We start from the raw sequence: 23885 nt of genomic DNA, 5'->3' as shown, positions 1-23885 counted from the left end.
GGCTTGCCCTGCGGGACTGAAGTCACAGGGACCCTTACACCCAGCTCGCTGGTCCCTCCTCGGGAATGGCTTTTGACATAATTCTGTCTTTGCTAACTTGTAGTTCACTCCCCCAGTGCAGGATTCCCTGTCCTGTTGCTGGTCCCGCTTAGGAGAATGACTTCTAATTGGTCTGCGGCTGTTCATCGAGCGTCCTGAGCAGCTGCAGGGGGCCGGTGCCCTGGCTAGCTTCCTTGAGTCTTCTAGGACTCTTCATATTCTCTCCTAATCTTTGGGTAAATAAGTCAATGCCTGGGTAAATAAATGCCTGAAACATACTTAGCCCTGTTATTTGGAATGTGCCTTTGCCTCAAACCCTTGGGGCCTCCAATCCCTTTGAAGAGAAACGATTTAGATAGGAGTTCTTAGAGAATGTCAGGGCCTGGTATGCCGTGCACAGTGTGGGTCTAACGGGGAGCCGACAAAACGTGGAGTGATGTGGGTGCAGTGGTGAAGGAAGCATCTTGGAGGGGGTCAGACCCCACCAGCCCCTGAGAGAATGCAGACTGGCAGTGGGCACCCTCAGGAACCTGGAGGGGAGGCGCTCAGGCGGGGGGCAGGTGCAATGTTCGGAGGCAGCATATCTGTGTCCACTTTGCAGCTGAGGAGCCCGAAGCCTCCAGGACGAGGTGTGGTGCCCAGTTACCCAGATGGCGGTGAGGCTGGGGGGGTGAGCACGCAGGCCAGCTGTAGAGCCACGGGCAGCCCTCTCCAGGGCACGTATGCCTCAGGCACGGACAGGATGACCGTGTGGCGCCGCGTGGGGAACACTGGCCTGGAGATGGACGCATGGGGGTCACGGAGCAGGTGCTCTCTCTGTTAAGGACCCCGAGGACTGTGTAACGCTGTTTGTGTTCACCAGCACATAATTCTGGCAGCAAGGGTGCCCCAGCGTCTGATCTCCTGACATGTCTGGTGGGAATCCTGTGTGGCTTTATGAGTTGACGCACGTGTTTCTGCTGCTGGGATGCTCTGTGTCGGGAAATGGGCAGGTTTGCCCTGATTCTGCGGGATGGAAAGGGTTGATTTGCTGCTCTTGTGAGTTCACCCTGGATATAGGGACACACTTCCCCACAGGAGTGGATTTACGTAACCGCCATGGGGGAGGGCCTCTGGGGGTCCACAGTGGATGCCGACGACAGATGTGACCCACTACAGGGCCTGGCGTGTTTGTGCCGCAGAGACACACAGCTTCCTGTCCTCTCTGCGACCCTCCCTGGACGGGCCCCTCCCGGTGCTCAGAGCCCCTCCACGGGGAGGGACACAGCCAGGACTCTGGGGCTCCACCAGCAAGGCCAGCGGCCTTGGAGTGGCCCTCGGCATCTTGTAGGTCCCTGTTACAACACCTCCCTCTGCAGGGTGACAGCAGAGGGACGCCCCCTGTCCCAGCAAAGCACAGGGACGCTGGGCTCAGCTCCTCGTGGAGAAGGTGCTGCGGCCAAGCTAACCTCATAGCTACAGGTGGACGGGCTTGTTCAGAGTCTCTCTGAAGCGTGGCAAGCATTTAAATGCACAGCATTCTAGCAGTTAGCTTCTACGGTTGTCCTCAGTTACCCCCACCTGTCCTGTGGGGTCCCCATCCCCACCCCGGACTCGCCCAGCTGTGTCACCTTTGCCGGGCCAGCAGGGCCTGCAGGTGTGAGGGCGCACCTGGAAGGACCTGACCCGGACATGCGCTGGGAACTCTGAGTGGTGGGAATGGCCAGGCCTCCCCTTCACCTTCACCTCCCCCCCAGGTCCCTGTTTCTCAGTGCATTCAAGCAGATGCTTATTGTTTCTATACCCCGCACGTGTGTTTCCTCTTCCCCTGTCAGACGGAAGGGACACACACCCCTGGCCGGTCCACGCAGAGGTCTGTCATCGGAGATTTCCCCGAAAACACCGCAAGAGCACATCGCAGGCTCTGCTGTCGGTCCCAGGCACCTTCACGTGAATTCAGATGTGAATTCCGTTGGAGGAAAGAGAACCCGTCCTTCCATGGAAACAAAGAAACATTGTAAATTCACATAGAAGCGTGGGGCACGGGGTTGGGAAAATGAACGTCTTTTGTAGGGGAGACGTTGCTAGAGGAGTGGCCCGCCTTCCACAGCGCTGATCTGGGAGCCAGTGGAGGGGAAGCTGGCTGTGGGGTCAGCTTGGGGCTGAAGGGCCCCAGTTGTCTCACTAAAGAAAGTGAGATGCATTTTTACTCGGCCGTAGTAACTTGCATCCCACTGATGCGTGCGGAGAGGAAAGCCTGGAGCTCCTTTCCCGGGAAATGTGGGTCATTTGAAAGAAAGCATTGGGGTGGAAAGCTGGCCAGCCGAGCGAGGCCCGTTTGGGCAGCTGTGCCTTGTAGGAGCAGATGCTGTCCGTGGCCTGTAGGCAGAGGAACCCCTTCCCCTGAAAAGGAGCTGGGCCTGATGGATGTTGGGGGGCGACTCCCCTGCGAGATGACCATGTGAGCAATGAGTGCATTGTATTGTCACAGATGGGGAACGGCTCCTCTGGGCCGTGTTTGGACACCAGGCACTGTCAGAATGCACGCCCAGCTTCTCAGAGGAGTGAGCTGCTCTGAGCAGGGCAGACGGTGCCTACGAGGAGGACGGAGAGGTCGGGCAGCATCGATGTGGGGGTTTGGAGTTGGAGGGAAAGTGTGCTGTGCAGGGCCCCCAGCTCCCTGTGGCCCATCCTGTGCTGGGGAGGTGTGATGCGTGATCTGTGTGCCTCAGCCTCTCTGTCAGTCACACTTACTCGATAATTCCCATGGGTTTGGGCATCTCCATTTGTCTTCAGCCTCTGCCTTCGAGGTGTTCCCTCTGCATCATGAGCCCTGACCTGCTTACTCAGGCTGACATCTGGGTTCTCTTCCTGCGCGTGACTCCTTGGGGGCTGAGGGCTACAAGTGAGCACGCAGGTGTGCGTGTGTATACAGGTGTGAATGTGCGCACACAGATGTGGGCGGTGTGCGGCAGTGTAGGTGGTCTGTATGTGTGTTTGCATGCAAGTATGTGTAGCTGTGCAGTGTACACACAGATGTGAGTAGGTGTGCATGCAGGAGTAGGTGTGCATGCAGGTGTGCGTGTGCAGGCAGGCGTGTGCAGGTGTGCCCACCTAGATGTGTGTGGGTATGCAGGTATGTACACAGGTGTGCATGTGTGCGTGTGTGTTGGTGCATGTAGATGTGTGTGTGCATGCAGGGGTGTGCAAGTGTGTACAGGGGCTGGCTCGTGTCTCCAGTTCTGAGGACCCCCGATACCTGCGCTGGTCCGTCTCCACCTTCCAGTTCTGATTCTCTCTCCCACAGCAGCCGTGACACACGTGTTCTCACCCCAGGTGCCTCCCTAATTAGCCAAGCCGGTGATGCTGGCAGAGTCAGCTTAGCTCCTTGCACCTTCGGTTTTAAATCTGGAAGGTGGGGGAGTTGCAGTAAGATCCATGGTTCCTTAGAGATCCAAGCTTCTGATTCCCCGTTTAAAAGATGACTGTGTGCCATGTGCCGGGTGCTGTTTCAAGTGCACCACGTAATAATCCGCTCACTCCCCATTGTTCTTAGGAAGGAGGAGAGTGCGGCTGAGAAGGTCACGTGTTTAGGTGTGCACACGCTTCTACTGCCTGTCCGACAGCCTTGGTGCTGTGCAGGTAAGCCGGGCCGTCCTGGACCCGGGAGGGAATCGCCAGCCCAGCCACACTGTTTCCTCTGCCAGCCCGCCCCCCTCCGTCGGTACGCCCGCCCCCCTCCGTCCGCCCATGCTTCGTTTCAGGCACAGAGGCGACACCACGTGCTTTTGGGTCAGCCTCCTTTTGTTCCTCAAGCCCGGTGGTGACATGTGGCTTCACGGTTCTGCTCTTTGCTGAGTGGCCGTACGTGGACCTAGGAGAAACGATTTCATGTTGGTTCCTCATCACCAGTTCCCTTAGGAGTGAACCCTTTGCAGGTGTGGTTCTCCTGTCGCAGGTTATCCCCTGGCTAGGCGGGCGGCCATGTTGGGGCTGGCCTGGGCAGGGGGTCGGAGACAACTTCCAGCTATGGCCCTCAGCCGCCCCCACCTCTGGCCCCGGTGTCCCTGTGTCCACGGTGGGCGTCCCCGTGTCCACGGTGGGCGTCCCCCGCTGCACAGCTCGACACCTTTCCAACCTCCACAAAGACTCGCTGGCACATGAGCTTTAGTGACCAGGGTTGACATGCCCAAAGACTAGGAAGAGCAGGCAGAGGAGAGCGATGACACCAACCGTGTCACAGGAAACCCAGAAATCCCTGCCAGGGGATTTCTGCCCCGCAGAGACCCAATCAGCTGTACCCCAACCAGAGCCTCCCGTGTCCTTTCTCCTGACTTTTGAGGACTCTCGCCATCGCCCTCCCATCCCGTTCTGCCAGATGGGCTGGCGGGACTCATGTGCAAGCCCCGTAAACAGAGCACCCCTCCAGTGGCAGGTGGGAGGCCTTGGCGTCACTGAGTGTGTCTCCAGCTCTCATTCCTGCCTTGGGGGCTTAGATCTTTGTCTGCATCTCATGCTCTCCGAGATGGATGCCGCTGAGCACCGGTTTCCCACGGCTGTGCTCAGCGTCAGTGCAAACACCCCTGACCTTCCACGGGGCAGTGGGTCCACGGGCTGGTTCTGTTGCGCCAGGGTGATAATGCCCCGTCTTCAAATGTTCCGCAGCTCTGTTTGTTTGAATGCTCTCTGTCTGCTCTTTACGGAAAGTCTAGCAAGCCATATCTGAGCAAATACAGTTTACTGGACTCGCATAATCCAAATAATCCAGTCAACGGTCTTCACGGAGAGATAAACACAGGGAAGGCAGATGGACACCAGCAGAGAAACACATGTTTTAACAAACCCCTTTCCTCCGGACCACCTCCTCCTGCCTCTTAGTCTCCCTGGCAGGAGATCCACTGGCCTCCGCGATCCTGCACCAGCCGCGCAGCCGAGAGACACGTGCCCGAGCCGGGAGGTGCTCGTGGCTGTGCCTGCAGTAAGAGCGTGCATGGGTCCGGTGCTTCCCACGCCAGGCTCTTGGGTGTGGGGCTCTCGGGACACCTCAGGGCTTCGCGTTCCTCGTCGGAAAGTCGGGCGTGAGGACAGTGCGTAGCGCCGGCCCTGCTGCGATGCCCATTTCCCGCCGCTGTTGCTGTCGTCGTGTCGTCACGTCACCACAGATGGGGAGGTGGGCGCTGAAGACGCCGAGCAGCTGTGCCTGCGTTTCCACAGTCCGGAGCAGCCACGGGCGGCCACGAAGGGGTGCAGAGCATGGGCTCGTTTCTGCTGCCTGGTATGGCCGCGCAGGCTGCCACAAACGTGTCCCAGGGCCTCTCTCGCCCTGGCTTTGAACTCCCACGCCTCTACTTGGCCAGATGCTTCATCGTTCCTATCTCCTTCCACCTGCCGCTGAAAGACTGGGAGTGCCATCCCAGCGTGTGTGCACGCGTGTGTGCGGCACCAGTGTGCGGCCGACGGGCAGCAGAAGTGCATGAGCACAGGCTCCCAGGACACAGGTGGGAGCACCCAGCGTGGTGAGGTCCCCGCACAGCATGGCTGGCAGCCCTGACCTAGATGTCATGGGGACACAGAGGAGTGTGATCCTGCTGACAGTCAAGGCAGTCTTCATGGAGGAAGTGACAGGTCTCCCAGGATAAACAGGATGAGCCAGGATGTGAAATGCCGTGGATGACACTGAGTCTGGAGGCCGGGGACAGGCTTCGGTGGCTGTCGTGACGCGTGCTGGCGCAAGTTAGCATCGCACACTAGCATTCGCAGAGCTCCTTCAGAAGCGTCTCCCCACCTGCATGTGAAGCGCGGAGGAGCTCGGGGATGTGTCCAGTGATGAGGACAGCCACCTGCACCAGGTGTCCCATGGCAGGAGGGGGGACATTGCTTGGTGGGGCGCCCATACATCCCTACCTCTAGTGACCAGCCCCAACTCTGTTGTTGCTGGAGACGGGGGCCAGCAGAAGCAACCGTGGCCCAGTCGCTTTCCAGGAAGGTTGGTGTCTCGGCCTGATGAAGTTCAGCCCACTTCCGTCTGGTCTGGGAGGGCCCGGAGTCTGTCCAGCAGCAGCTCAGCCCCTGGACCCGAGGTGCCAGGTGGGGAGGCACCGAAGTGCTTGCATGTCCTGGCACGCACAAGCCAGCCTGTGTCGCCACGGCTGTTTTTGTCTGTCTCACTCTCGGAAGAGCATCTGGACCCGGGCTGGAACCCCGCTGCTGCCTCTTCCAGTTCCCTAGCTTGCTGGCTGGTTTCTCGGGCCCAGATTGCTCCTCTTTGTCGTGGGAAACAAAGTCCATAGAAACGGGAGGCTCCAGAGTGAGGATATACAGGGAGCAGCCTTCACAAAAGCTGGTCCGGAGCAGGAGCTGCAAGGCTGGTGACGGGTTTGAGCTCGTGTTCTTCCCCGGTCTTGGCTGAAGTTCGCTCCTGGCAGCTTGTAACTCGCATGGCCTATGACCCTGTCCGTTCTCTGGAGGGAGCTTAGGAAGGAAGTCAGAGGTTGGGTCTGGGTCCAGCAGCCGAGGGAGGAGGGGCAGGAAGGACAGTGATGGAAGTGACCGGCGGGTCACGGAATCTGGCCGTCCGAGTCCTGCGCTCCGGCCCGTGCATCGAAGCCCACTCAGCAGTGCGCACCACCACCCACCACGGGGGGGACTCAGCGCCTAGCACCCTCTGTGAGCAGCAGGGTGGCCGGGGCAGGGCGGGGAGCACTGGCCCCTCAGTGACGTCTCCCCCCACCGTCTAGGGTGTTCATGTGGCCCCTCCTCCTACGGGCTTGTTTGTCCCCACTCCATTGCACTGTTTCTTAGACACACAAACGCGGCTCTCCAGACTTGCCCGACATCCTGCTGCTACAGATTATAAAGAGGGAGAAAAAGTGTATCTCCACAGTGAGGCCCAGAATTTCTCTTAGGAAACACATTGAGTTGTTTGCAGGAAAACGTGTTTGATAAATATTTGTGTTGGGAGATAGAGCTGATGAAGGACCCATCGAGGGCCCTGCTGGGGTTCAGAGGGGCAGTGCCCAGTGAGACCCCACCCCTGCCTGAGGGGCATCGAGCCAGGTTCCCTGCACCTCCGTCCCCCCCTGCAGCTGGATGACAGGAGCTCCTCACAGCCTCACTTTGAACCTGGGGGCTCTCACAGGACACGGGGTCTGGGGTGGAATCCGGGCGCTGCCCCCTTTGCTGCACCGTGCTGGGTTTCCGGACTCGGCGTGCGGGAGCAGCTCAGGAGGAGGACGGGGGGTTCTGCTGCTGGTTGTCTCACCCAGTCTGCAGCTCAGTGCCTTAGAGGCCAGGCAGCCCCAAAGGCCTCGACCCGAGACGCTCCCGTCCCACCTACCCACCTGCCGCTTTCCATTTCTGCGCTAGCCGGTTCCCTCAGCATCTCGCGGTGGGGTGGGCTTGGCCCCACCGTCTGAGCTGCGGATTTGGGTGAAGGTTTAGAGCCTGGAATTCGTTCCTCTTGTGCGTTCTCGGTCTGATCGGCTCTGGTGGTATTGGTGTGTCTATATAGGGATCTGGGGACATCGATTTCCCTGACAGTAGCGCTGATTAATGGAGGGAAGTGTTTTAGGCCTCGACAGTTCCTAGGTGAATCATTAATTTTTTACAAATGAAATCTGACATTATATGACCACATAATTAATAAGATAAATTTAAAACTAATAATTTAGACTAACAAGATCATTTTTAAATATCTCAGCTCTCTGGAACCGAGGGAACGTGGTCTGTGGATTGTACCTGACGCTTGAAACAAAGATACGTCTCTTGTTTACTCGTTGCTGGACTGGGAGTAGTTGTCACCTTTCTGGCCTTTTCAATGTTTTCTCCTAACTAAGAGAACATAATTGTACATCAGTTATAAACTTAAAGGCTTTGAGGTCTTAGACATCTGTGATATGCAATGTTGTGTTCATACAGAGACACGCCAAGGTGTCATTGGCCACTGAACATGCGTGGGTTTGGGTTTCAAGCCCGGCCCCCGCCATGGTGGGTCTGGTGGCGCCCCTGGAGCCCGGGGACTCCAGGGTGAGACAGTGTGGGTCCCCTCCCAGAGCGTGGACCAGAGCCACCTGCACGGGCTTAGCCAGAGGCACACGATTCGGCCAGATGTCCTCCCGCTGCAGGACCTTCCCTCCATCTCTCATTTAACGTCCTCTTTTAGTCCGTCACTTTGGAACCCGACAGTGACTTGGCTGCAAGAATATGGTTATAAACTTTAGCGTTTGCATTACTAATGGGCTTCCAGAAGCAGCAGGTACAGAGGGGAGTGTGTCTTTGTGAAGCAAGGAGGTCAGAGAACATTGAGGACAGAAAGACACCAGCAATTTGCTGAAAGTGGGGTTCACCTGAGAGTCTCTGGCCATTGGCCATGCTGTAGGTGTGCACAACCCTGTGTCCTTTGTGTCTGGGTCTCTGGTGCCCACTTCAGATCATGTTATTTTCGCCCTCTGAGACAGACCCTGGGGGCGCCGCGGAGCCCCTAGCTTTGGCCCTGCCCTTCTGGGCTCTCGCTCCCACCCCTGCTCTGTCCTCACGCCCCAGCCTCTGTGCTGTCCTAGAGCTCCTGGCTCTGAGCGCAGCACGGTGAGCAGACCTCCGGCATTCACTGATGGGAGCTGAGAGTACACCCCAAGCAAGAAAAAGAGCAAGGATATTCCATTTTCCTTCAGTGGCATTTCAACACCAGTGTTTTATTAAATTAACGGGACTAAAAGAGCCAAGTGATGCATGTGCCTTTGTTTTTAATTGAGCTTTTATGTTCCTCAATTCATTAATGAATTAGAAAGGAGAAAGCTGGTACATTTTATTGCCTATAATTATTGGAGTGGAAGTTTGTTTTGAAATGTGTTCCTTGGGTAAATTGCCCGTAGGTTAAACATAAAAGCAGCATCTGAAAACCTTAGAATGCTACTTAGGGATGAGCAAAATTTTGTAATTAAACAATATGTTGTGTACGTTATTTTTTTTTCTTAGATTCTTATTTATCATCATAAGATTTAAACCTAAGCCCACCATCCAGGGCAGAATGGTGTGATGGGGGTCGAGAGATACAGGAGAGCTGGGTATGGGGTCCCCTTGCAGGAGGGCTGAGGGATGGGGCTCTCCTGTCCAGGGGGACGCTGGGGGGTCAGTACATCATCATCCTGGGGGGCTGGTGGTGGGGAAGTCAAGAGAGGATTTTGTCCCTTGGACAGAGGCCACCCTGTCATTTTGGGAGCAAACTGTGGGGCAGAAACCAAGGAGACGTGCAGTGCTGGGACCTGAAGTCCCGTGAGGAGGGGGCGGCTGAATCTGGGGGCCACCGGGGCACGGCTTCCCTGCTGCACCCAGACCCCTGGTGTGGGAGGAGAGAGAGGCTCAGCCTTCCTTGGGGTGGCCAGCCCTGGATGGCAGGTGGGGGGCCACTGAGGACAGGCCAACAGGGAGATGCTGAGTGCGGGGCCGATGGGAGACACGGCACCAGGGTCAGGACAGAGAGGCCAGTGCGGCTTGGCCACGTGCGGGTGATGACGGGTCTGCGCGTTGCCAGCCCCGGAGCCGCAGTTTGCTGGAAGGTGAGGGTCATCCATTCTAGGGAAGGGGAAGAGCGCGTGCGGCCCGCTGCTTCTCCTTGTCTGGAGCGTGGCATCTGGTTCTTCGGTGAGCCTTCCTCCACGGTGTTGTAAGCTATGGGGTTGTGCTTATGTCTGTGTGATTTCCCACACGTTACTGGTGGATACACTAAGGGGTAGATTCCTTTCCTGCTCTGATGTTTACCCCTTTTTCTTTCTGGCTGTTTTCCCTTCCATCTCCGTCTGTCTTTGCTGTTAGCTGCAGAATGCAGACTGACTTCGAGCAGAAAGGGAGGAGTAGGACGGGAGATGAGGTGCTAATAGGGAAGGACGGCACCCCTGACCCGGGGCTGCTCCACCCCAGCTGGGCCAGCCTGTCCCGAGCACAGTCGGTGCCGGGACACCCTCCGAGCTTAGGTCTGGCTGTGCTGCACGCTGGTCACGGACGGTCTCCCGTCCCCCTTCCGTCCTCCCTGGGCTCTGTCCTCCATGCTGTCCGGTGCTTCTCAGTTGGCGTTGTCTTAGAGGGGGAACGTGTTGTGACTTACGAGGAAACATCTCTCACTGAATTGTCGCTCCGTTTGCAGTTTTATTCCCCAGACTCACTGTCCAGTTGCCTATTGGTGCTGAACTAAATTCTGTAAAGTTAACATTTGTGGTAAGCAAATATGGTTCTATCTACTAGTGATCACGACCAGAGACCCACTTGGGGAATGGACACCCAAACACACGCAGCTCCTGGAATTTGCAGCCCTTTGTCCAACATCAGAAGTGTGCCGCCGTCACAGCCGTGTGCCGGGCGCTCGAGCGTTGAGCGCTGCCACACACGGCGGGCTGGAGGTGCAGCGTGCAGTGCAAGGGGTGCAGGATTAAAAGACCAGTCTTCGAGGCCCATTGGCGGCTTCCCACCTGTAGTCTGACGCAGGGCTGCAGGGCTCTCTGACGCTCGGTGTCTCTTGTTCTTTGCTCACCTTGCCCCTACCTCCCACCCCCGGGGGTGAGTCACAGAGCACGGTATCCTCCCTACTGGGCTGGTGCAGGCTGTGAAGCCCTCACAAATGTTCTCAGCTGTTGGGAAAGACGTTGCGACGTTATCCCCACCTCGTGGAGTTCAGGGCTTACTTAGGAAAGCCCAAGTTTCTTATGTGAAATGAAGGAGAGGAGAGTTGAAGGCAGAAAGGCAAGTCTCTCTATTGCATTCAGGCGAAAGAAGAGAACACGTGGGGCTGCGTTCCTGCGGGAAGCCGCAGACTCACGCGCAGCGTGAGGAAGGGGCTCGGAAGGCTCCGGCTTCTCAGTGCAGGGCTGGAGCGCGGGAGGGGGACAGGCACATGCCCTGGACAAAAATAGCCTTTGTGAGGAGCACATGGCGTTGCTGGGAAGCGGAGAGATGCAGGCGGGACGGGGGAGGTGGTACAGACGAGCTTTGTGCCGTGGTGCTGGGTCGGCGGGGCAAATACCTCGCAAGTATGGACCGACATACAGACGGAAGGAGTGTTACGTGCGCCGGGGCCGCGGCTGCAGCTGACACAGCAGCGCGAGAAGTGAGTGATCCCGTGCTGCTCTGGGATGCTCCAAACGCCAGAAGCTTTTTACAAGTTATAATCTCTGCAAATAACCTACAACCACACTCATCGGCTTGAGAGGTTAAACTGCTTCTTAAAAAATGAATTTCACTGTAAAAATTGTGAGCACATACAGGCGAAAGAGTTTAATAAATCTCTGTACAGATACATAGTTTCAAAATTATTAAGTAAAGGCCAGTCTTGTGTTATTTATGTATAAACCCACGCCCTCCCCCCCAATTCCAGATTATTCTGAGGCAAATTCTGATCATTATCATGTAATCCAAATGTATCTGCCTTCCTTTCAAAGAGTAAAAATTGGGCACCATCATCACCTACTTGTGGTTGGTAGATAAAACCCGTATGAACAAGCTTATTACTTTCCTCCACGGTGAGACCTGCACCTCCTTCTCTGTGTCCCCCTTGGTGTTCTCCATCTCTCTGCACCACGTGAGGAGACTAGCCCTGCCCGCACACCCTTGACCTCTTGTTGGACCCCCGGAGGACAACGGCACTGACCATCTCCAGCTCAACACTGCTGCTCCCAGGGTGAGCTGTTGACACACCTGGAAGAGGTGTCCGTGTCAGGCTGTCCGTTCTCAAAATATGCCAACGACCATGTGGAAACCCACCCGAGTTTGGTAGACCGAGGGTGTTTGCAGCAAAAGGCTTCTCCCCAGGTTAAGGAAGACGAGGTTGAAAGGAAGACCCGTCTCTCTAGCGTGTGTGTCTTCTGTGCTGGTGATAAAAGAAGCTTCCCTGAGTTCCAGGGGCCACAGCAGCGGATAAGCCACGCCGCGCAGACTATGGGAGGGGCAGTCCAATCGTAATGATTAGGCTCTTTAACGTGCAGGCTACGTACAAAGGTGTAGATCGAAGGGGATGATTGGAATCTGGCAGAGTCTAAATGTGTAGACATTCCGAGCCTTGTTCATATGGCAGAATGCCGAGTGCCATGAGAGGCGGAAGGTCTCCGCAGGAGGGGGTCCGGGAAGTTGGCTCCAGGTGGGCTTAGCACAGGGACCCCCGGATAGGTGGCGTAGGAAGGGTCTGGGACTGTTGTAAGCGAGGTCAGGCGAGATTTACTGCGCATGTCTTTACATGATGGAGGGAGGAATTAGAACACGTGATAGGGAGCGAGGAGCCACTGAGAGTTCCAGAGCGAAATGATGGGGATGGAGTTGCCCGTCAGGAGATGAGCCCACCGCAGTTACAGGAGAGCCCAGAGATGGCCCGTCCCAAAACTGCAGGGAGAAGAGTGAGTATGGCAGGTCCCTCACTGAGGTGAAGCCAGTGTGCACCCGGCTTTCTGTTAGGACCATGGCAGCGTCCCCCCTTTCCAGAGAGATGCAAACAAGTGGTGGCCCCAGAAGAGGCAGATGTGGCTCAGGGAACAGATGAGAACTTTAGAGGCCTGCAAAGGTTGGAGAAAATCCGGCACCGCGTCCATGCATCCAACAGGCTGAGACGAAGCAGCAAGGATCCAGGAAAAAGAAAGCATTCTTCCAGATTTACAATACGGCTGCTAAAAAAATTCAGAAAAATTGGGAAAATGTTGGGGAATTCCTGTAGTACGGAGAACTAGAAAACAGAGAGAAACTAGGATCAGAAAGAGAAGGAACGTCATGAGCTCTCTGTCTGTCATGTTGGGGAGTCCTCCGTATTGCTGACTTACCAAGAAGGAAGATGTGAGTGTTCTCCTTACCTGTGGGGGGACCACGTGCCTCTGAGAGCGGCAGGTGCTGGGGACTTGTATCCAGCCATTCTGCTCTGCTACTTTGGTGACCTTTTGCATGTAGGGCCTGCCATGAATATTTTTACAGGCAGGTTATGAACAGAGGGGAGAGGCACAGGGGAGTGACCGGGGCGGGGAGGAGGCTGGGACAGCTGGAGGTCGAAGTGAGATTGAAGGCGGGGCGGGTGGGGACCCTGGGTCCTCACCTGTCAGGAACCAGTGAGGGACAAGGCTAGCGCACCTGCCCGAGGTGCTCGGCCCATCTCTGTCCCCGCATCCTTTCCAGTGAAGAGGCGGGTGCTGACGCTGACCTTGGGAGGTTCGCGAGCAGGAGCCCGGCCGTGGGCTGGAAGGAGAGAGGAGAAAACTCTAGAACCTCACCATCATTTATTTGTTCACCGTGGTTCACTTTCCGAGTATCTGTATTAACACAGAAATGAGAATCATGAATTTGAAAACGTTTCGTTCTGACCATGATGCTTATTTTGGTTCACTTCCGGCCTCTTTCAAGCAGGAGTTGTTATTTCCATAAATAACTCCGAATGCATTCCTAGATCCTATTCGGTGCTTCCTGATTCCTAAATCCTCTCCTCACCCTGACCTCCCTCCAAAGACATCAACCCATTGTTCGGGGCGCCCATTGGACTGCATGTCCTGCTGTCCCCTCGGGCTCAACACGTTGGCCACTGGGGATCCTGTGCCTTCCCCTGGGTGGGCGGCCCTGACATTCATCCCCATCCGGGATCAGCTGGAAATTGCCGGCCACTGACGTGCATGTTTACCTTGCTGGCCTGTCCCCGCCCAGGAGTGTCTCCGCTGAGTGCCCGCCCGCTGTGTTCAAAGACCCATTGTCCCTAATCAAAGTCAACCAGGCTTTCACATTAGAGCCTTCCTGTTTGCCATAAATAACTTTCTGAACACATTACGTTGCTCTTTTTAAACAAAAATAACCTATTTATTGACATGGATGAGTATAAAGAATTTTCCGGGTGAGGAACACTTGCGGGTTCCTGTTTTCCGACGGCAGGGGTGGAAGGGACCTTACATGGCTTTCTTTGTCAGAAAGAGAATCCAAGCCTCACCCAGAGCTCTGCCCCAGAGCACACCTGCCCTCAGCGCCCACTGCCACTCCGCGGACAGCTGCACCAGGGAGAAAATGGTGGTCATTCTTTACTGATATTTATTTGATGGTAACTTTTCAGAGCAAGCACATCAGGTTGTCCTGACAAAGGCTATTTTTAGCAGCAGATGGTAGGGAGATGGTCAATGCCTCAGAGTATCTTACGGCAAACTCCCTTCTGCTTGTCCTACTGTGTGCCCTCCCAGTCAGTGACGGCCCGTCCCCCACAGCCCTCTGCCACCGTGGGCCCTTCCAACCCCTGCCCTGGGTTCGGGTGTGTATGAGCTCTGGGCTGAGGACCTTCCTCTGTACCTGGGACCAGAGTTTCTGCAGCACAGAGCCCAGCTCTCTGGCCTTGTGGGGAGAGTGTGTATGCGTGTGTGTGGAGGAGCACGCACACGCGTGGCCCAGGCCCCGGCCCCGGCCCAGCACTGCGCAAGTAGGCAAGTAGCTTCAGAGTCGGTGAGCATATAATGACCAAGGGGAGGTGGGAGCAAGCAGGAGGGAGAGGATGGTTGGGGAGGCCAGGAGGGGGCTTGGGGTGCCTGCCCAGGGTGCAGCCCAGTGCAGCTCCCACACGGGCACCCTCAGAAATGCTCTTGAAGCTGTGAGCACGGGAGCATGTGGGAGCCCTCTTCTGCCCTCCACTTGGCTCAAGACAAGCGTGTCTTTCTCAGCTGAGAACAAGGCTACCTCCTTGGGAGGCAGAGTCTGGGAAAGAGGCAAGAACATCCTGGCCCTCCGCACGCCGAGGCCGAGGCCGAGGCCTTCCCAGGCAGGTGGCAGGGGGACTGCAGTCCCTTCGATGCTCTGGGGTCTGAGAGCCATCTCCTCTCTGAGATGGTCTCCTGGCCACAGAGAAAGGGTCTGGTCTTCTCCATAAAATGAGCTCTGCCATCACATTCACAAGAGATCTTTTTTTTTTTTTTTTTTTTTTTAAAGATTTTATTTATTTATTTGACAGAGACAGAGACAGCCAGCGAGAGAGGGAACACAAGATTATTATTATTATTATTAGGAACTGAAATCAAGGAAAAGATTTGGAGGTAACCACCTCGCATCGTGTGCGGGTGGCAGAGGTTACCCTGCCTTTGCTGCCCTCACAGAACCAGGACAAGGATCTGAAAAATTTCTGCCTCTTCATAGCTTCCTGCTGGAAGAGGGGAGTTCAGACGGTAATAGGATGTAATGTCTTATTAGTATTTGTGGGTTAACTGGTTAATTACAGTTATTATCTGCTGTTCAAGTAACACATGAGTATCATCCGCGGGATTTTCTTATCTTTCCTGAATTTTGATGGTTTCAGGGTGAACTGTCCCTCGCGGGTCAGGATTTATGCCACGACGCAGCCTTGGGCCTGGGTTTGGTCTCTCTCCCACCCTGTCCTCACCCCCAGACCCCGCGGAGTGTGCTTCTTCATACCACTCTGTTTGTTTCATCTCCACGAGGACATTTTAATGGTTTTTTTTTTCTGTAATTTTCCCTGTTTTGACTTTAGAGCAGACACGCAGCCTCTGACCTGTCAGCTGGCAGGACCCTACAGGGACGCACGAGGCTGTGTCAGCAGCTCTAACCTGTAAATCGGGCCGAGGTGGGGGCCGAGGCTACATGTGTCAGGATCCCAGATTTTAGACCCCTCGGCTCTCTACTGAGTCTGTGAATCCAACATGGGTGAATTCCCGCCCAGCTGGCTGGGATCTCTGGTGCTGCTAATTCACGGATGTGCGATTGGAGACCCCAGCTCAGCCCTGAGCTCCGGTCCAGGCTGCTCCAGGACAGGGTCTGGCTCTGACCTTGACACGGGCTTGCCGGGCAGCCCTTCCTGGGCCCCGTGACCTGGTTCCCCCATTCAGCCTGTGGTCTCTGTTGATCTCGGAGCATAGAGATGAAGGCAGGTGCTGACAAATTGACCTCAGTCATTCTCGTCGGATCACTGAATGGCATCCTAACGCCTGGTGGCAGCCTTTCCTATCCCGACAACTAGCTGGGCTCCCGTGGCCGAATATGAGTGTCTTAATCAGTATCGAGGATGGTCGTGCTGGGGTGGCTCTCCTTCCATCGTCAACATTCCATGGGGGCTGTGGGCAGGAGTGGACTCTACTTGCCTTGGAATTCCCTATTTCCGTATCCAGCGATCATGGTTGTTCGTAAATACTTTCTATCTGAGGCAGCCCCGGATTGGTGGGTTACACCCAATTTTGAATGGAAACAGTTACCAGACACACCTTCCTAAATATGTTACAAATAGACCAGAAGCACAGTGATGAGCTGGGTATTGTTCCCTCTCCCTGACTTCTAGCAGCTGTGTCACCGATTTCTCAAAAGTGTCATTCTACTTGTCTTGACTGTGTCGGACAGTTTGCTCTTTGATGCCCTGATGACAAGGGCAACAGGGAAATTGCAGTGAAGTAACAATGTTAGATACAGTGGAGTTGTGGAGAATTCCTTTCCCTCCTATCATCCGCAGCAACTACGAGTTGTCACATCTCAAATATGACAAAGAAAATTGTGAATTAAATGCTCTTAGGGGTGAGGGTCACACTCCGAAATGGTATATAGTGGCACACTTTACTTGGGTCGTCGATGTCTTAGAAGGCATATGGTTATGCTTGTAAGGAGACATAAGCATCAGACACTCTGATCATCTCAGAGTTCGAGACAGACTTTATGTCATGTTTCAGCTTTTCACCCCCTGTATTAACTACCCTTGGATGCATGGCAGATTATCCCAAACATGTCACCTAAAAAGCGAACATTTACTATGGTACAGTGGCTGTGGGTCAGTGTGGCTGGGTGCCCGTGGCCCAGGGTCTCGTGATGTTGCTTCCAGTTGTGAGCCAGGGCCGTGGTCTCACTTGAAGTCTTGACCAGTGGGCAGTTGCTTCTCAGTGCGTCCGTGTGACTGTTCACCAGCCTCAGCCCCAGGGCATGTGGCCATTGGCACCGGTCTTTGTCACTCTGACGTTCCAGGGCCCCTGGCGCCTGCTTCTCCAAGTGTCCCCACACTCCTGCACACTGCCCACTTCCATCAGGGAGATCTCATTCAGCAGGTGCTGGTCCCTCCCCAGATATCCCGCAGGCTCCTACCATGTCCCGGTGCTGGCTGCCTCACCTGTACATCTGCGACCTCTGTGCCACAGCTGTCCGAGGGCCAGAGACCCACCTGTCCTTCGTACCTTGAGGGCCCCAGCATTCCGAGCCTTGCAGAACTACTTTGGGTTGAAACTTTGGCAAGCTTGGAAGATTGTAGATTATTCATACCAAGTACTCTGGGTCTCTTCATTGATATCTTCCAAATTTTGTCTCGTTTGAAATCAGGGATGTGAAAAGTGTGATCTCCCTCAGGACTTGTTTGCTGTATACTCTTTATTCTGGCTACTTTCTTTGGCATGTGGTTCTGCAGTTTTAGAATAGTGGAGAATGTGCAATGAGCTCTTTTTGCCTATCCAAGTGGTCCATGGATGTGGAAATTTTGAAAGCTGCCATCTATAAAGAACCGTGTGTTCCTGTGACATACTGTTTGCCTAAAGGACATGAAATCTGGCCTTTTGTGTCTGTCCTGTGATGTCTGAAGGATTTAAATTTTACAAAAATGCACATACCGCCAAACTGTTTCAATATGTGTATATTATAAATTCAATTTATGGTTCAACCATGTTTTTTTTTTTAATTTTTATTTTGTTATATTAGTCACCGTACAGAACGTTCCCAGTTTTTGATGTAAAGTTCCATGATTCATTGTTTGCATATAACACCCAGTGCACCATGCAATACGTGCCCTCCTTACTACCCATCACCAGCCTATCCCATTCCCCCAACCCCCTCCCCTCTGAAGCCCTCAGTTTGTTTCCCAGAGTCCATAGTCTCTCATGGTTCATTCCCCCTTCTGTTTACCCCCCCTTCATTCTTCCCTTCCTTCTCCTACCGATCTTCCTATTTCTTATGTTCCATCAACCATGTTTTTAAAAAGCAGGAAATGAACTATTTTCATAGAGTATATCTTTCATAGTTTTTTTAATCCTCATATTAAAAGAAGCTTTAATTGTGGCAAAATACAACATAACATAAAAGTTACCGTCTTGGGGTGCCTAGCTGGCCCAGTCAGTAGAGCATGTGACTCTTGATCTGAGGGTTCTGAGTTCAAGCCCCACACTCTGTGTGTAGCCTACTTAAAAAAAAAATGACCATCTTAAGCATTTTTAGGGGTGTAACGCCATGACATTAAGTTCATTCACATTGCTGTACCACCAGCCCCACCATCCCCGTCTGCGTCCCGGTGCCCCAGCCCCTGGCACCCACCCTCCTACTTTCTGACTCTATGAACGTGATAGCTCTAGGAACCTCATGTAAGTGGAATCATACAATATTTGTCCGTTTGTGACGGACGTATTTCACAGGATGGTGTCCTCAGGGTTCTTCCGTGTTGTAGTGGGTGTCAGAATTCCCTTCTCTTTGAAAGTTGAGCAATATTGCCCTGTGTTCATACACGGCGTTTTGACCACCCATTCATCTGTTGCACGGGCGTGCCAGTATCTCTTCGAGATTATGCTTTGGAGCTTTGGGTGTGTAACCAGAAGCGGGATTGCTGGAGCATATGGTAAGTCTATGGTTGACTGGTTGAGTAACAGCCATACTGTTTTCCACAGCAGCCACTCATCGCACGTTCCCACCAGCAGTGCACAAGCGTTCCAATTTCTCCACGTCCTCACCTACACTGGCTGTCGTATGTGGTTTTTCCTTTATCGTGGACATCCTAACGGGTGGGAGCGGGTGTCTCATTGTGGCTTAGATTTGCATGTCCCTGATGATGAGTGCTGTTGAGCCTCTTTTCACGTGTTTGCTGGTCATTCATATATCTTCTGTGGGGAAATTATCCTCATGTGTTATAAACAAAAACAAAACATACTGGCATTTGAAAATGGTACTTTCTCGCATTTCTACAGAACAAACAACCGTCAGGATTCAGGTACCTGACCGGCCAGACCACTTGACTGAGTGGAACACTGTTGACGTTACCAGGAGGGTGGATTGGCTTAAGGAGCTATCAACAACTTTCAGAGAGTGCGCCCTTGGCCTGTGCTCCCCCAGGAAGGCGTCCTGTGCTCCCCCAGGAAGGCGTCCTGTGATGTCTCCGCTCTCTGACGTACGGGAGAATAGCCCCAGCTCTCGTGGTCGTGACCGACCGACCCAAGTGTGCCTTACAGAGCAAGGCTCCGGTTTTAGACAGAGTGCTGGTGGAGTTCAGCTTTGTGCTTTCGTCATTTCTGGATCAATCTGCTGGATGAAAATTGCCTTTCAATAACTTTTCTATTTTGGGACTACTAATCACTGTTCTTTTCAGATCACAGGCTCAGGGGAATTATAGTAGCTGGCGAGGCCCCTTGATGGTTTCCACTTTGATTTAGTTATAAGTGTGTAATTGGGCTCATCACCATGATGTAAGGCAGGCTCTCGGGACCGTGAATTTCTTATCTGCCTCTCTTGCCGAGGCCAGCAGGGCAGCGCGAGCTGAGCAAAGCCATCTGCTCTGTTCTGACATGGTCCTGCCTCAAAGACAGTTGCTTCCCTCTTCCTCACTCAGCTTCCTTCTTGGCGACAGGGGGAGATTTCACCCAGTTCCTCCCCTGAGCAAGATTTGGAACACGTTCCGTGGGAGGGACTTTTCCTTTACCTTGGGTTTGGTTAGGGATCAGCTCCAGCTGGCCAGGTGATCTTAGCCACTAACTTTGTCTTAAATGAGGATTGTGTCCACTCTGGAATTTTTCCAATAGAAACACGATACTTAGAGTAATTTGTTTGTGCTTGATTTCTGTACGTGTATTCTTTCCTGTGTGCTTTGTATGATTCTCTGCACAAGTGGGAACAACCTCATAGGGTCTCCGCAGAAAGGAGGGTGGGGCTGAGCTTCTGGAGTTTTTGGCTGGACGTTTTGTCCAAAAACTGCTGCAACCCAAGCCTACTTTAGGTTTGGTGATAATGGGGGTAGAAAAAAAGGAAAAGCCCATGTACAATAAAAAGCTCAGTAGCAGTTGTAAAGAGTTTTATAAACATACCTTGAGTCAGTTAACCCTTTACTTTGTATTCTTCATGAAATTTAGGGATATTCTGACTAGTGCATAACTCAGCGTGCTCCGTAAATTAATCCACAGTGTGAGAACCTGACGGCACATTCCCGGGGCTCTCCCTCACCTGGGCTGGCATCTCGGGGGCCATTTCTCTGCAAAATGTGCCCTGTAGATTTTGTCCTGTTTGGAAAGCTGTCTCAACAGCCAGGAGACAACAGGCTGGTCTGATTAAGTGCTGATCCTTCTGGTAGAATATAAAGAGGTACATTTTAAGATATGTACTGCTTTCCTTTCCTTGAGAGTCCCATAAACAAATGACTATTTTCAGCCTTCTGATAACTTCCACACTCCCTCCCCATGTTCCTGATGATCTAGAATTCATCTCCTTTACTGAACCCGCCCCCCAAAACCCAAAAACAACAACAACAAAAAAAAAAACAGGAGTTATTTCGAGTACAAACGACCATACCAAATTTGGTAATGGTTCTACAACCTTGTTCTTTTATTCATTCTTCACATTTATTAATCATGTGCTGGGTCAGATAGCCAGGTACTCTGATAGATTCCAGACTCCGTGGAACATGGCTAGAGCATGCAGGCTACATGGGCCTGCTGTTACATGTGCAGACTGTGGCCCTTCGTGTCCAATGCCATCATAAAAAACATGCAAAGTACTTTGTGCAGATAGGGGACAGGGTGTGTGACTCCTCCTGGGAGACTCTGGCTGTGGTTGGGGCTCCAGGGCTGACCTTGTGGGGGGATGGAGAGAAAAATAGGATGGGCAGACACGGCAGCATGAACAAAGGCCCTGAGGCACAGAGAAGGACCCTTGGCGAGGTTTACCATTTGGTCCTTACACTTGAACATGAGGTGTTGTTATTAAGGGGGAGGTGGAAGCAAAAATAGAAGCAGAATTAATGTCCAGATGAATTCATACCCACAAAGTTCCATGTGGGACATACACATATAAGTCCATGGTATAGGGACAGGACAGAGGTGGGGTATGAGTGACATGTTCAGATTAATGGGAAAGAAGCCATCATAGTGTTCAGGGAGGAGTGAGTCCAGAGGCAGTGGAATGGGATCAGAATTTGAGAAATTCAAGGATCATTTAGGAGAAATTTAAAAATTATTAACATTACATTATTGGCATAAAATATTTGGCCCTCTAGCTTAGGTTTATTAAACCAAGGATTAAAATAGAGCCATTATTCTTTTCTTTTTGTATTAAGTTTCTTTTATTTTAATCCCAGTTAACATACAGTGTAATATTAGTGTCAGGTGTACAATATAGTGATTCAACACTTCCGTACATCACCCGGTGCTCATCACAGCAAGTGCCCTCCTTCATCCCCGTCACCTGTCTCCCCCATCCCCCACCCACCTCCCCTCTGTAACCAGCATGTGTTCTCTAGAGTCAAGAGTCTGTTTCTTGGTTTGTTTCTCTCTTTTCTTCCTTTGCTTGTTTGTTTTGTTTCTTAAATTCCACATATGAATGAAATCATGTAGTATTTGTCTTTCTCTGACTTATTTCACTTATTTTTTAGAATTGTTTTACTAATTACTATTATTATGTTATAGAGAGTATTATTCAGCATAATGCACTCTAGCTCCATCCACGTCATTGCAAATGGCAAGATTTCACTCTTATTTGTGGCTGAGTAATATTCCACCGTATTTATATATCGTATCTTCTTTATCCATTGATCAGTTGGTAGACACTTGGGCTGCTTCCATATCTTAGGTATTGTAAACAATGCTGCTACAAACATAAGGGGCATGTCTCCCTTTGACTTAGTGTTTTATTTTGGGGGGTAAATACCCAATAGTGGAATTACTGGATCGTATGGTAATCCTATTTTTAACCTTTTGAGAAAGCTCCATACTGTTCTCCAGAGTGGCTGCCCCAGTCTGCATTCCCACCAACAGTGCACAGGGTTCCCCTTTCTCCACATCCTCGCCAACACCTGTTGTTTCCTGTGTTGTTGATCTGAAGCATTCTGACAGGTGTGAGGTGGTATCTCACTGTGGTTCTGATTTGCATTTCCTGATGACGAGTGAGGTTGAGCATCTTTTCATCTGTCTGTTGGCCACCGGTATGCCTTCCTTGGAGAAACGTCTCTTCATGTGTTCTCTACTGGACGCGGAATTCCACAGCTGCATTTGGGGTAACCTGTTACAGGCTTGTGAGGTAGAAATGACCCCCATTGTCCAGAAGAGGAAGTGAACATTCAGAAAAGTATAGAGCTTGCCAAGATCACACAGCTGTGTGGCTGAACCAGACTGGGCCCAGGTAACAGGTTATAATTTTATTTATTTATGATCCTTTTTAGTACATATACCTGCTATTTGATATAGAAAAGCCCATTTTTTACATGGATAGTGGGGATATTGAGAAGAAGGGCAGAGTTCACGCTCCGGACATCAGAAGGCCCTTGGAAAGGTCTCCTGGAAACTTGAGCTGCTAATTGTGGGTATGAACACTTCAGCCAGAAGGAACCAGGCTATAGCCTTAAGTAAAGTACTGATTTTCAAATTTTCATGGCTTGCTTGAATTGGTGTTGGTGAACCAGTGATTATTAAGAGATCGTGTAACATCCAGTTGATCTTTACTCTGTTTTCCTTTGTTGATCAAATGCTGGTGTTGGACCTTCTGGTTCCCTTGAGGTCGGATTCCAGGGCAAATATCTTGCCTGGAAGATCTGCATGAGGCTGATGACTCAGATTAGTTGCCATTAATCCATCAAGTGGGGTGGCCACAAGGCGGTGGCCTTTTTGCCCTAACCTTACTCTTTGAGCACGGCTAACCTGGTTGTGCAGTCTGGAGGATGTGGAAATGCCAGGATGAACCCAGGTACCACCTTGCACACCATGACTGCCGGGGCACCCAGCCCCAGCCCAGAGCTCAGACCTCCGTGCCTTTCCCATCCCTGTGTGGTGTAGTGAGAGCACAGCGAGGAGGAGCCAAGGACACGTCTGCCACGGTACTGGTCCAAACAGCATTGGCACAGCCCCGCTGAGAAACGAGCTTGCACTTGTGACCTTGAAGGGAGGTGAACGGGGCACGTGTAGACATGCATGGGATCACGGCCTTCCAAATGGGCATGTTGTCCCCAACTCACCACACACAGGACTCTAGGCCCGTGGAAACATGGTGGCTTTGAGGCCCTTAGAGAATCTAGGCTCTCCAGAGTGTACGACGTGAAGATATAGGAGTGTAGACAGGAAGAGAGGATCTAGGTTTGGAGGGGCTCCGTAAATGGCAAAGCAGTCAAGGGTTCAAGTGTGGCTCATTCTGGGCAGTGTGCAGATGAGAGGGGAGGCACAGGACCAGATCCAGGCTGGTGGGCTGTGCCCAGGAGAGGCGTGGGGGCAGCCTTCAGGAAGGGGCCGTGGAACGCCGTGGTGGTGGGTTCCAGAAGTATTCAGCAGGTGGATGTGGGGGTTCCCTGCAGATGGGGCAGGATGTGCAGAGATGCCAGCTGGGTTGGAGCTGGTGGGATGCCGTTGCCTGGCCAGTGAGCCGGGCAGGTGAGGACCCGGGTGGGGGTCGCTCCTACATGGCCCTCTGGCATCTTTCTCATCTATGATGGCGCCCAGAGCTGGATAGTTGGTCCCTAAGGTTTGGAGACCTCCCTGCAGAGCCACTTCTCCTTCTGGGAGGGGTCGCAGGGGTTGTCTGAGTTGAGGAGAGGGAGAGCCCACCCTTTGCAGGGAGCAGAGGTTGGGGAACTGCTCTGTCCATTGTAACTTTCCCCTTTCATGCTCTGGTCTGTTTCCCATGAGAATAATCTCTACAAATATCATTAGTAGACTTTTCTCTTGTTCTGT

The 23885-nt window shown here is 52.9% G+C and overlaps 1 protein-coding gene and 1 long non-coding RNA gene across 4 annotated transcripts in view; one reads left to right on the top strand and one right to left on the bottom strand.

Annotated features, from left to right (window-relative positions):
• Window positions 1–23885, top strand: part of RPS6KA2 (ribosomal protein S6 kinase A2) — a 328772-nt gene that overhangs the window by 116503 nt on the left and 188384 nt on the right. The gene's annotated exons all lie outside the window — the stretch shown is intronic.
• Window positions 11261–13271, bottom strand: LOC121102302. The gene is made up of 3 exons (XR_005834433.1): window positions 13076–13271; window positions 12840–12936; window positions 11261–12659 (listed from the first exon to the last, which is right to left on the bottom strand). It is a non-coding gene; the product is annotated as an uncharacterized LOC121102302 (long non-coding RNA).

The sequence above is a fragment of the Ursus maritimus genome, unplaced genomic scaffold (genome assembly GCF_017311325.1).
Source record: "Ursus maritimus isolate PB19 unplaced genomic scaffold, ASM1731132v1 scaffold_13, whole genome shotgun sequence".
Classification (NCBI taxonomy): Eukaryota; Metazoa; Chordata; class Mammalia; order Carnivora; family Ursidae; genus Ursus; species Ursus maritimus.
Note: the sequence above shows the minus strand (reverse complement) of the source record. Positions and strands in the feature narration are given on the sequence as shown.